Below are 14,275 nucleotides of genomic sequence, written 5' to 3'. Positions count from 1 at the left end.
TAGGCAATAATCCAGACATCAAAGGGGGGGAAAAAGGAAAAGAAGAGGAGGCATTCCCGTGCATGTGTGATGGATGGGTTCCCTTTGAGCCAGAGCTCTCTAACTTTTGTTTATGGTGTAGTCAAACCTTATTTGGTTTAATAAATTATTTCATCTATTTATTTTTGTCCCCTGGCAGTTAGTAGAAGATGTTTCAAATAAGCAGACTATTTGCATGACAGCTATTTTTTTCATTAGGGGTGCTAAGCAACTGGCAGTAACCCACAACTAGAAATGAAACTGCAGGGAGTAGGGACAGAAACAGGAAGAAATCGTGCTAATCTAAGACAATGTAAGATACCCTGCCGTTCCTTTTATAGCTGTTCACAGAGCCAACAATAGTTCAGACATGCTACTTTCTGGTTCTTTAATATCTGACTATTGAACTCTGTTTTGCTTTATTTATTATTGTACTTTTTGTTCAAGCCTCATGTGGGGTGAGATCTCACTAGCCCCATACACTCAAGTTTGGTATCTCTACAACTGATGCATTTTGTGTGAGATTATGAACTCTCTCTGTCCCAGGCTGCAAATTCCATTTTGAGTGTAAGGTTGATCTTCGCCTTCCTGCTATCTTCTACTTCCACGCTGGAATGAGATTCTAAAGGGTAGAATAGCTGACAATAGCAGGTCATTAGAGAGACAAGGTGGGTGAGGTAATATCTTTTATTGGACCAACTTCCGTTGGTGAGAGCTACAACAACGTTACATACAAGGGAAGGTCATTAAACTTTAAAACTGTCCATTCAAATGGAGCACACTTGAACAGAAAAATGGGTGCCACACAGGACACACCAGATTTTAAAGTCTGAACTCCAGGGGCAAGGTAAAAAAGGGCTGGTCTTGACAGAGTGCCACAAACTGAGGTGTAAATCTATAGCGCACTAGCATGCCAAGCACTATCTGTCCATGTGGACCCTGTTACTGTACACTAAAAATTCACTGAAGATTTACACCCCAGTGTACATGCACTAACTGTTCATCCAGAAAAGCCCTAAGCAACAGATAACCTGGTGTGGTCACCTGTTGAAGCTGAACACAATGCAGCTCTTTCCCAGCCATTTCTCACCTGCTCAGGCTAACAGGAGCTGCATACAGGAGCCTGACATGGCATTGGGAAGCCTGCCTTCCTGAACACAGATGGACCCACAAGCATCGCAAGTGAAGGGTGAGCTAGTGGTGGTTGTGTTTAGGATGTTCGTTATTTTCTAAATGATCTACACTCTCTTGTGTGTTGACTATATAGTAAAAGAGCAATGGTGTTAGAATCCTGTGCAAATCCTCTGTGTGTTTTATGCTTCACAACAACCACATGCACTCAGAGAGCTGCATTATAATCTAGAAGTTTCACATCTTCCAGGGTGGGATTGTGGGACAGGGTGTGTAAGTAACTGGGGTTTCTCGTGGCGTCAGCACTGGTTCTGGGGGGCCTAAGGCAGGGGGGCTGAGGGGCTCTATTTCCGTGAAGGGGTGGCAGGCAGAGTCCATGCCCAGGAAATGTCTCAGACAGGCCCAAGGAGGAAACAGTGCTGTAGCCTGGGTATCCAGAGGCTTTGATTCCCCTCACAGTAGCCTTGTGGGCAGCTGGCAGAAGGAGTCTCACTGGGTGGGTCACCTCCCAAGCCCCATACAATGTTGAGTTAATTCCCAACAACACAAAATTTTCTGAAGTTCTCCCACTAGTGCCTCAGCACTCATGCAACTCCACCTGTGCTCATAGCAACGGGAGCACTAGCATAGACCAGCTGCCAGTATTTTATCACCATGTTGTCTACAGTTACTCTGACCTGCAACACTGCTAGGGCAAAGGTGGGAGCATTTCAGTCGCTGTGGCTCAGATCCTTCCAGCTCCTCAGTGACTGACAGACCACCTGAGAATCAGACATAAATTTCAGCCAAGATAGCATGGTTACATGTCTTCTCTCTTTCAGAGATGTGCCCAGTAATTAAAATAGGGAACACTAGCATCTAAAGTCTGGAGAAACTTTTCAAATGCACCCACTGAAGGAGTCCTTTTCTAAATCCTTCTTAGTGTCTCCTACACTACATCCTGTGTTAGTGAATTTTGTGTGTGTGTGAAATTCGAGGCAATTTTTTTTATTTAAAGCCTTATTTACTTTGTTGCTTCAACAAACCATTTCATTTTTCAGAACAACTGAAGTTTCAGCCAAACCAGCCTTCCTCAGGCTCAGAATTACCAACAGCTCTGAATTACTATTTAAATAGAACAATTTATAAATGCAACCTAAGGCTCTGAAATCTTTTAAAAAGAAACAGGAGCCCTAATTGCTGAACACAAGTGTTATTGCAATAGTGATGATTAACACAATCCTGGGCTGAAGATGTCACTTGAGGGGATGTTGATGAAAGATCAGGTCTTGGATTTAATTTGCTTTATTTAAACAGTAATTCAACATTGCTGGAAGTGCTCTAAGTTATTTTCTAGCTGGTTTCTTTAAAATGCCATCACCCAAGTTTGCTAGTAGCTTATATAGACCTTTGAATGAACTAAATTAAAAAAGTTTAAGAAGGTAAAAGGACTGAACAGCTGTTTGAAAAACTAGGAAGGAGGGGAGTCCTTATTCAAACCAATCCAGCTCTAACAAGGTTCAAATCTGGGCTGATATGCAAGTAATCCTTTGGATTCCTACTTGTTCTTGGTTGGTACATTCAACCCTATACATATAACGCAGAACATAAGTAAAGAGGATCCTACATCTTCATGAAAGCATCCAAACTAACTTTTCCTCCATCTGGGGAGATTGGACAGAGCTAATTTTGGAGCCCATCAGTAATACTCCCCAGTTAGTCCAAATGAGCAAGTATTAGAGGGACACAAGGCTAGCCATTCTCCCTGGAGCTGAGCAGCCCCTGCTGGCTGAGCAAGCAAGCCAGTGAGCCGTGGAATCAAGATTACCAATATACTGGACATACTACCAGGCTGATCCTGCTCTGTGCACTTCTGAAAGAGCACTTAGAAGTAAGAGCTTGTTTACACATAGACGTTATTATGGAATATGGTCAGTTATGAATTTCAAGTGGATTAAGATAATTAGGAAAAAAAGTTTGTTTTGTTCTGAAATACACTTGGAATTTTTCCAGAATAGCTCATTTGTAGACAAGCTCTAAATTTTTCTTACTTTTAATTACTAGAAAAATGCAGCTAAATGACGACTAGACTGTACCACTGACTTGTCAATAATGTGATTTGGACTGTGGTGTTCATGAGAATTTGGTGTAAGAAATTAGGGTAGAGATTCACAAGGGGGACTTAGATACCTAACTACCATTTAAAGCATCTAAATGCAACATCTATGACACCACCAGCATTCAAAAAAGCACTGCTCAGTTGCCTCCTGACCCTATGGGTGCTTAAAGTCCACAGGGGCCTAAGGTTTCTTCTGGTAAAGTCTGCAGTGCACCTGCATTTAGGTCAGAGGGCAAGCCCACAACTGCCCAAGTCCTAACACCACTGAACAGCTCAGTGCTTCACTCTTACCTAAGCCCTGGCAGGATTCACAAACTAGGCGTTCTCTCACCTGTACCACTTAAGAAGTGGAATCTGGTAAACGTGATCAGAGTATGCCTAACGAGACACAAAAGGCAAGAGCAGTGGTAGCCCTTATACCCACTAGCCCAATGTTTAGGGCACTCACCTTGGAGGTGGAAGACCTGAATTTAAAACCTTCCTATGCCTAACGGGGAGCAGGGATTTGAACTCACATCTCATCTGAGGACCCTAACCACAGAGCTAATGAGCGTGGAGAAGAGGAAAGGGTCACAGGACCACCATCTGCTCTTCCTCCTGAGTTTTTCCTTGAGAAAGGTACCAAAGGCAGGTCCTAACTACAAAAGAGGGTTCACAGCTGTAAATCCCAAAGAGAAGGAGCCCTTTGACCCAAAGTTAGGTAAGGCTCAGAGGGTCCCTACATCCCTCCCCTCAGAATTTCCTACTGTCTAGCTTAAGCAGCTTCCTGCTTAGCTTTGTGGCTTCTGTAAATCCCCTTTTTTTAGATGGCTAACCCTACCCATGCACTGTACAGGGAGCCTGGATGCCTAATTCTGGGTTGTGAATTCTACCAGTTGGCAGGGCACCTAAAATGTAGGCATTGCAACACTCAGCCTTGTAACGGATTAGTGCCCCCTTGTGAATCTAGCCTTAAAAGTACACAGGGACTCAGTTAAGTCATATAGTTTATCAACAGCTTACCAACTGATCATGCAGTACAAGAATCTCCCTGGTCACATCAGTCTATAAAGTAGCTGAAGTAAGAACAGAAAATAAACTTTGGGAAAATAGAATTTCTGTAACATTCTCCTTTTTTCAGTGTTAAATGACATTTATAAAGATTTACTGCTCACAGAATATTTGCACTTGTTCTTAACCAGAAAGATCTACAATTTGAAAACACCTTGCACAATATCTTAAATTAATTGACCCATGTCAGCTTGGGTACAGATCGGGATCTGGATATGGCACATGGATTGTACTGGTGACAATAGTAAATTATTTTCTCCCACACATATAAAAAGATCAGAGATCTGATTCTCCACTATCTTATTTACACTAGTGCAGAGTGGGTATAAAGTGCTACCATAGCAGAATGGTAACATTTTACACTCTACAATACAGTGTGTAGCAGTGGAGAATTAGCCTCCAGCTGCCTGTGATGGGACATGCCCCCATCCCACTGAGTGTCCCTGACCTCAGGCAGTGCCAGTGAGGCACACCTGCAGACCATGCTCTACTTGGAGAAGGGGAGCATTAAAAAGGTGAAGATGGCTGAGGGCAAGTTTGCCCAAGAGGAGAGGTTGATAGGGAGCCTAGTAGCTGGGGAAGCCCAGACCAAGGCAGTGACTAGCCATCCCTTCCCCTTTGTTTAGGGCACACAGTGCAGTTCTGAGAGGGGCTCTGGATGTCTGCTCTCTGCCAGTGCCCTGTAGCCAAAGCTGAGGAGCATTGGCAGGGACTGGAGGTAATTCAACTGAGAAATGACCCCGGGAGTGAGCATATCTCAGACAGGGAACAGGGAGCTTGTCCAGGAATGTGGTTCTGGGGGGGACCCAGGGACAACAGATTTAAAGGGATGATGGCCAAGCTGATCCTGAGAGCTGGCTGACTACAGTGCCCATACCAATATTGTTAGAGCTATCACCCACCTTCCATATGGATAAGCTTGAAATATTATGTATTCACCTGTAGGGGTAACTGGGACTCTGCTTATTGGGTATTCCCAAAAGATGGTGTTAGACAGTTACTAAGGGCACTTGTGAAGTCCCACTATGTTCCACTTTGTCTTTTCTATGCTTCAAAGTGTATATGGAGTCATTGGGAGGGTTAGTGAGCAGTCACAGACGGCATCGCTTTCAGTATGCTGATATCACCCAGCTCTATGGGCCACATGCATAAGTATGTTAAAGAAGTTTTATGCCACTCTGGACCCTGCATGAGTAGGTAATTAGCAAAAGAAGAAACAGATAATGCTATTCACAAAAGAGATACAAAGGATAGAAGTAGCACAGTATTGCCAACAGTGTTATCAGCAGTTTATGACTGAAGTTCTGCTCTTTAAATTAAATTCAGTCCATAGCAGAATATAATTTTGAAAATTTGTATTTGAAGCTGTTGGGTTTATTTTTAATCAGTTTGAAAGCACCTCACTTACCTGCAAAATGTATAAGATGAGTATTTGCTGACTCCTCAAGTAGATATTATTAGTATCACAAGAGCCTGTACTGTTTATCCATAGATTAGAGGTTCTGCATTTAAATTTCTGTTAACTCTTTGTGATGCTGGCAGATTTAGGTGCCAGCTCATGCGAAGGCCCCAGGCCAATTTATTTGTGTATGAGTACAGATCAAAGTGATTGTTAAAAGGATAAGAATGTATCTGGTGTTTAAACTTCATGAAAATCAATGTGACGCTGCATGCATTGTGTTTACTTATCTGTATCCTGTTAGAAGGTAATAGCAAACATTTACATTGTATACACCCCTATAACTAAATAACCTATCAAATGAGAAAGAAGCCTTTTGTAATGAAAATGAAGAACTTTAACAGGAAGTGCTAATTCTTGCACATTTCAAAACAAGTGATCTTTCTTTGTGTGCGGTGTTTGTAGAGCAACCACTTTAAATGCATTCCTCTCTGTCAAAGAAAGAGCCCACATGGGTAACTGAACTGTAAACTTGTTTTCTGTGTGAAGAAGCTATAAATATGGACACACAGAAAAGTTCATCTCTGGACTGTTTGGATTTTAACGGGGCAGAACAACTGAACGAGAAGATGGAGGTCCCCAGGGTTATACTAGGTAGCCCTGAGACACTTTGGGGGAACTGGCAGATTACAACTTTTTTTTGCTATCATTTGGAATTATAGACTATGACTCACCTGTACATATCTTTCACCTGCTTTGACCTCTCAGTAGCTCATTTCTTTTTCCTAGTATTACCTTTGATGTGAGATCTGGGATGCAAATCTAGCTGGGTGAGTGACAGGTCTCTTGGGACTGGATGTAACCAATAATATTTGTGATTTTTTTTTTTGTATCAGTGACAATTTATCACATAATCCTGTCTCGGGACTATCTGTGACTCCACAGTAAGATTATTACAGTAACCGAGGCATTCACATTTGTCCCTGGCTTGATGAAATCTAATTATAGAAAATACCACCAGTTTGGGGTGTCTGCCCTAAAATAGGCAGTCATGGTAGTGAGCCACTCCAGACATAGTGTCACTCTTTACTACATCTGTGAACAGGATACTCTGTACAAACATCTGTTTCTAAATGCTTTCTTTAGAAACTGGACTGATGATGTACTTCATCTGAAATCTGGATCCTTTCAGTGGTCCTGCTCATCTACATCCTAATCAGATGGTAGGAAGAATAGCGGTAATGTGTTTAGTGAATACTTGTAAAGATTCTCTCCAACTTACTCATATTAAAAAACAGCAATATCATGACTGATTTTCTATACCATGTGGAATATGCCAGATGCACTGTTAAGCATATAAAAAAGTGATTCCCACATCAGAGACTGCTTTTGTTTCTGAACTATCTGAGCAGTGCTCTCCAAAACTATAATCTAACAAAAATTTACATGAAAAGGAAACTGAATTTGAAATGTAGTTTAAAATATTTCTTTTAAATGTGCATTGTATATGCAAATACTCTAATGAGAATATTTGTATAGAGAGAAAACAAGCTCAAAATGCTAATAGAACTGTTCATAACAAGCTTACAATGAAAACTGAGTTCATGAGTTTTACAGGAAAAAAATAGCACATTCACATATTTCCCTAAGAATGTATTTTATTTGCTTTAGGGAAAATCATCATGGGCAGCCAGGCAGAACCAGCGCGGTTCCACTTTGTAAAGTGGTATGATTCCAGAAGCTCACATGGTAGGTCTACACTCTTGTGCTGGAAGGATCCCCAGCACTGCAGAGACCTTATAGTGGATTTGAGAGTTGGACCACGTTTTGTCTACAACTATGGTCCTGCTTCCCTGCAAAATGGGGAAGTACAGTCATAGTTGAGGTAGCAACAGCAGGGCACTGCAGCCTAGGAACAAAAATACCATCACTTCTTAAACCTGAGGAGTCTTCCCATGCCAAACACAGCTACTGCAGCTTGCTGTGAATGATTAGCATTAGCTGAAACAGGATGAAAATTTTCAGTCAAGCCATTTTTGCATCAAAAATGATTTGACTTTAACTGCATGGAAATTGAGGAGAATTTTTTCTCTCATAAGAGATTTTCAGGTTTTAATTACGAATCTGAAATGTCTGATTTAAAAATGTTCTAAAGTAAATATAATTTAATCAAATATTTCAAAGACGCCACTCATCATTAATTTAAAGATGTACTTGAAAAGGATTAGCCATTTAAATGACTAAAATAAGACAATCAGGACTACTCTTTTATGCCCTCCTCCAAAAAAACCCAGTAAGAAGTATTCTGTTCTCACTTTTCACCTGAGAGGAAAAAACAAGACTGTGGAAATATAACAAATTATTTCAAAAGGGGATATTTCTGTTCAAATCTTACTATTGTATAAATAAAGGTTAAACGAAAGAAGTTTCAACAATGGTTCATACAGAATGTCATATTTCAGATGGTGGAGAGGAGATTTGAGAAGCTCAAAAGAAAGGGAAGAGATTACAAAAAAAGCGCTCACTCTGTGCTAAATGTGCATACGTTTCAGAAAGTGACAAGCCTTTGGGTTGGTATAAAACACACACCGCTGTTTGTTCATTTCTGTATGATATTTTGGGCAATATTCTCTAAATAGTGGCTGTGTAAAAGTGACATCGTCTTAATCATCTGATCTGTGGGGATTTGGTGTCTCATCTGCTTATGATGGTGAAAATAAAAAAATATTTCTCTATGTTTTACTGCAGAGCTAGCACAACTCTAAGAAGAACAACTGGATTCTGTGCTAGCTCGTGCATCATCAACAGAACAGTTAACTAAGTTTCTACTGCAGAGCAAAACTCAGCCCAGTTACACTTACCAAAGCTCATTGAAAACAGTGGAGTTGCACAAGAATAAGTAAAGGCAGAATTTTCTCTGAAGAATCTTCTGCAGGAGTATTGATGAAATACAGCCGGACTTCCAAATCCCAGGCGGAGTCTATAGGCTGGGAAGTAAAAAAGTGTCCTCTTCCTTAAATTTGATATGGAAGTAATTGAGGCAAACATGAGACTCCATGTCATTTTCCCACAATTTAGGAGCAGATCTGCCTTCTATTCTATATAAGTCCTTATACCATGTTTATCACTATAGTATCTGAGGCCCAGATCCTCAAAAGGTATTTAGGTGCCTAACTTATTGAAATCAATGGGAGCTAGGCACCTAAATACTTTTAAGGATCTGGGTCTTGAGCACCTTCTAATAGTGCATTAAGCAACATGACTAACATCTGACAGGTTTGTTTTTTCTGATCTTTTAGTGTTTTGCTTCAGATTATTCTATATATAAAAAATAATTCTAAAGCCTGTTTCAGCCATTAGTTTATATATAAAAAGATCCACACATGTTGCTATGTTTATATTAGAGAAGACAAAGTCAAAGAAATGTGCCTAGCACTTAGAAAGGAAGATGAAGTTTGTGATGGTACTTAGTTCCTATGAAAATTCATCTTAATATATTCTTTCTAGATACTGATTCTTCTAACTGATTATCATAGTCCCTGTTTAGATTGTCCATTGAAAGTTAAATTCACCCTTGAGCAAGTGGTAGCACAAGACCTATATATTTGAGTCCTACTTAAAGCACAATTTAAAACCTCAAAATAGGACTTAACTAGGACTTAAGTGGTGCAGAGGCCTGTCTTGGCCCTCAGTTATGGAGTGAATTTCACTCTAAGAGATCAGGGATAAATGCATTACACTAAGCTAGATCAGTAACGCTTAGCCTTCATGGAGGTTGAAAGAATAAAGTTGTTGTGTTGCACCATGAGTACTGTGTTATATAATTGATTATGTTTTGGCTATATATATTGTATGTTTTATAATAAGAATTAAGGTATTAAAATAAATGAATAGAATAGTGAATACTAGTATTAGCCATTTTCTTTTTATGCCTTGTAAGTAACAAACAGGATTTTGTCCACGTCTACGTTAATTAAATTAAAGGAATACCAGAGGCCCAGGCCCCAAAGTGGGAAAGGATAGTTACAAAATTTAGTAAGCTCTAATTTATGATGCCTTTCTTGTTCGATATAAAACACTGCTATTTGTTACCTTTTGAAGGTCTCTGCAAAGAACTCTTTGTGTAAATGAGAAATGTATGCAACAGGGAAAGATAAGGTGTAGAGGCCATTTTTGAAGCCAGATGGCCAAGAAAAAAATGTGAAAAGACTCAAAGACGCCAGAAAACCATCAACGCGCATCCATGGCTAAGAAGGGGCAGATTGACAACCCTGAGGTAAAGGCTGGCATCCTTAAAACACAAAATAATTAATTAAATCAAAACCATACGGAATAATCCTCCCGGAGGTGTTTTGGGCCATCAAAAAACCAACACCCACTAAGGAGTAACCGGTCATAAACTAACACACCAAAATCCATAGACTTCAACAAAGGAAGAGGACTATAAAAATGGTGCTTTGCCATGGGGCTTTGGGTTCGTCTTGCCAACAACTCCAGAAGCATCGGATCACAACCGACAGAGCCTGGCTCCCCTCTGCGACCAATCTGCCTGTCCACTAAATTAATCCAGACTCTGGACTGGTAACTATAAACATCGACTGGCTGGACTCTGTGTGTGTGTGTGTGTGTGTGACTTAAAAGCTTATGCTAACTGCTGTATTCTCAATAAATGTGGCGCGTTGCCTTTTCCCCTGCAAAAAAAAATCTTGTGTGCTTTGCATAAGCATAACATCGTTGAATTGACTTTTTCCTCTCTGGAATAAATGAACTTTGAAGTGTGAGCATGTTACATTATTCAAGAGTTCAATAACATACAAAGATTTGGTTAAGTTACTGGTTTGGGTAGGTATTATGACCTCTTTCTGAACGTATTTATTTAATCTCACTTTTCTGCTTTCCTTCTTCATTTGGGGAATTGTACTTCTTTTCTGTTAGGAGTTGTACAAACAACTAGTCCGAGCAGTTCTCAAAGCTACCCTTTGATGCCAGGTCTCAATATGTTTCTATTTTAAAAATGAATATTTCAGAGAGTTCATATGGTTTGTGCTGACATTGCCAAAAATGACATGATACAATTATGGTAGTGATGTTTGATGTGGGTTTCTGATGCATTCATTTTTAACTTCCTAGACATTCTCTAGAAATGTATTTTTTTTTAAATTCACTGTAATGACTCTGCTTTGGGGATTGGTCCTGCTTTGAGTAGGGGGTTGGAGGAGATGACTTCCTGAAGTCCTTTCCAACCCTGATATTCTACGATTCTATGATTCTACTTAAAAGAGCTTTTGAAATGTTTCAGACTAGATGAAAGTCAGGAATTCAATATTTTTTCTCTCTGTTTCTAATAACCTTATTTTTAGATAATTAACTTAAATCTTCTATTATAGTTTGAGGATTTCATGTAGACCTTCCAAAAGAGGTGAAACAACCTTCAATCTCTAACAAGAGGTTGTGAAGAAAAGGTAGCTAGGTCCTATGCAGCTCTAGGTTCTTGACCAAAAGACCCCCCCCCTCCCAAAAGGTGAGTCATTTGCAGGGAGGGAATTCAATGGAAACATCTACTGCCTGGGAAATTCCTAATAAGCATGGAGGAGAACTGAGTTTAAGGGATTTAAAATGACAATTCACTAGAAATATTTTCTTTCTGGGGAAAGAAAAATAAATGGCAAATCACCTAGCCTCCTTCTGCATCAGTGACCCCCACCTTGTAAAGATGGGCTTTTCCTTTGCAGATTGTTTTGATACTTACAGAGGAAAGTGGAAAATACTATCATGACATTATTATCAAATAATGTGACCTTGTAATAAAAACACTTAATCATGCTATAGCCAAAAGAGGACAGCATGAAGATGGTATGCACTGGCTTAACTTTTCCATTTCCTGACATTTGAGTGTTTCTCTTTGCAACTTTACTTCTTTTAATATAGTTTTATGTATGGAATTATCTTCCTTCAACTACAAATTATATTCATAAGGCTGAAACATTACTGCAATTATGTTTTTGCATCTACTAAAATAAAATATAAATTCTAAATATTTTAATCCCAGAACTTTTTTGCAAGAAATAAGAGCTTGTTTCTATTGGAAGCCATAATTATGCCTGTTTCAGTAACTATCTTTCAGCCAAGCTTCCTGGGTGATTATGTATTCTACAACAATCTTCTCATTCATGCATTGTTTATGATGCATTTGACTGGTTTCCTGTTTTTATTGAGATCAGATCTCCTTCATTATACTCTCATCCATTGTTTAAAAGGAGCAATATTCCTCAGAAATCTGGCTTGTTACTATTAATTGTAGCTGAGCTAATATCTGTTTAATAATGAAAAGGCAAAATGTGTATTTACTTTATAAAACTTCATTTTCCTCAAATGGCTCATGAGAGGTTGATATCTGAAATATATAGAAAATATAGATGCTTGCAGATCGTTACATAAATTATTTAATCCCCTTATTTAGTTTCCTTTATACCTAATTACAGTTTACTGTGTATATGTTGGTCTCAATCAGGATTGCACATTTACAAAACCACCAAGAGGGATATATTTATTGAAATGTGAAGAGGAAAACTCCCCCAGAACTGATTATTGTGTTTCAAGGAGACCCATATTAATTCCCATCTATTTTAATGACACCCCAAATAAACGCAGTTTCAGCCATGATGATAACCAAAGCACTTAATCCTCTACAGATTAAAGAAAAGACTATTGCAGACATTCTTTAGGTGCATGCACCTAAAAAGGTAACTGAGGGGGGAAAGAGCATGTAAAAAGTTATTCTTAACTAAGCAGCAACAGGTTCAGATTCTCCCTTCATTAAGAATTTAGGGAGAGGGTGTTGTTCAACTTTGATTCTTCACTATTTCTGTGTACTATAAGCAGTGATGATAGCATTGCTGATAGTTAAGATGGCCTAATACTTTCCATTACAAGACCTTCTTTTCAATTGGTTATAACTTTGCCAGGGTACTGTGGAAAAAGCAGTATGTGATCATAAATGCACAAGTTGGCCAAATTAAGGTTGCATGTGTTAGGATTCCCTCAGAGACCTTTTCCACTCAGTTTATCCAGGACACCTTGTTCAGTTATGGGAGAACACTTTGTCCAGTTCTATGGCATCCAAAATACTCGGTTCAACTCCAGTTTGTCACTAACAGGCATGTAGCAGCTCTTTGTCCACAGTGGGCAGGCCTAGACATGGGGAGTTTAGGCACGGAGTAATATCACAATTCCAGTTCACACCGCAGTTTATATACGTTTCCTAGCTACTAACATCTATGATGCTTGCACATAACGACCAACCTACCTTTTTGAAGCACAATCAGGATAGAATGAGGCACACACTGTATTACATATGTTCATTATGCATATTTTTTTTATAAATTCTCTTTCTTTAAAACTTAAAGATTCTGAAAGGTGAATGTTTATCACCCATATTAAGAGACACTTCCTGCTTTTAGCCCCTGTCCTTGGTTTTTATGACAACTGACCCAGATTTCTCTATCAGAGTGGTTAGGTATTAGGAAATGCTAAGGAATCTCAACTGGACTGTTGTGTGAGAATTAATACTACTGTGTGTGGAAAGAGAGCCAGCCAAAATTTCACATTGTCTTTGATACTACAGCACAGAGCAATATGATTCTTTTCTCCTTAGGACACTGAAACACAAATTCACATTTTCCTCATGTTAAAATTAGTTGCAGAATATCACATTTCCCAAATACATGCATTTTAGGAGAGTTCATGAAAATAGGTCCATTGTTAGATTTAAGGGTAGAGACAAGGTGTCATATTTATGAAGAGATTCTTTGCTGCTTCAATAAAATGAATGTATATTGCAAAATGCTCTCTCTTTAGGGCTGGTCTACACTACCACTTAAGTCAATGTAACTTATGTCACTCGGGGTGTGAAAACAACACCCCCCTGAGCAACATAAGTTACATCAACTTAAAGTGGTGTCCACCCTGTGCTATGTCAGTGGGAGATGCTCTCCAGCTGACATAGTTTCAGCCTCTCAGAGGTGGAGTAAATATGCCAACAGGAACACGCCCTGCCATCGGCATAGCGTGTCTTCACCAGATGCACTACAGCAGCGCTGCTGCATTGGTGCAGCTGTGCTGATGTAGCTCGATATTGTAGCCCTGCCCTCAGTCTGCTCATTGATGTGTTTGTAACATGTACTCTGGACTGGAAAGGCATTTGCATGATATTTCACAATAATCGCTTAGGTTTAGCAAAGTGCATGCTCCTAGTACATTTTTGCAGCTGATGGATGCTTTGGGGGGAAAAAAAAAAAAAAAATCTACTCTTGGATCTGAAATATGATAGTGGAATGTAAGACAAAGCTTATGGCAGTACCCTTATTGCTCAGCCCTCATATGAAGGTAGAAGACATTGATAAAAGGCTATTTGACATTGTTCTGAGTCTTCAAACTAAGCCTTTACTCTATGCAGCATTTGGAACTTGCATGTAAGGTAACTTTATTAGACAATCCTCCTCCCCCCCCCCGCCCCAATTTCTAATTCTTCTAAGAAGAGGAAAATTCAGCAGGATTGTGAGAGAACTTATATAAATCCA

The sequence above is a fragment of the Natator depressus genome, chromosome 7 (assembly GCF_965152275.1).
Source record: "Natator depressus isolate rNatDep1 chromosome 7, rNatDep2.hap1, whole genome shotgun sequence".
Taxonomy (NCBI): Eukaryota; Metazoa; Chordata; order Testudines; family Cheloniidae; genus Natator; species Natator depressus.
Note: the sequence above shows the minus strand (reverse complement) of the source record.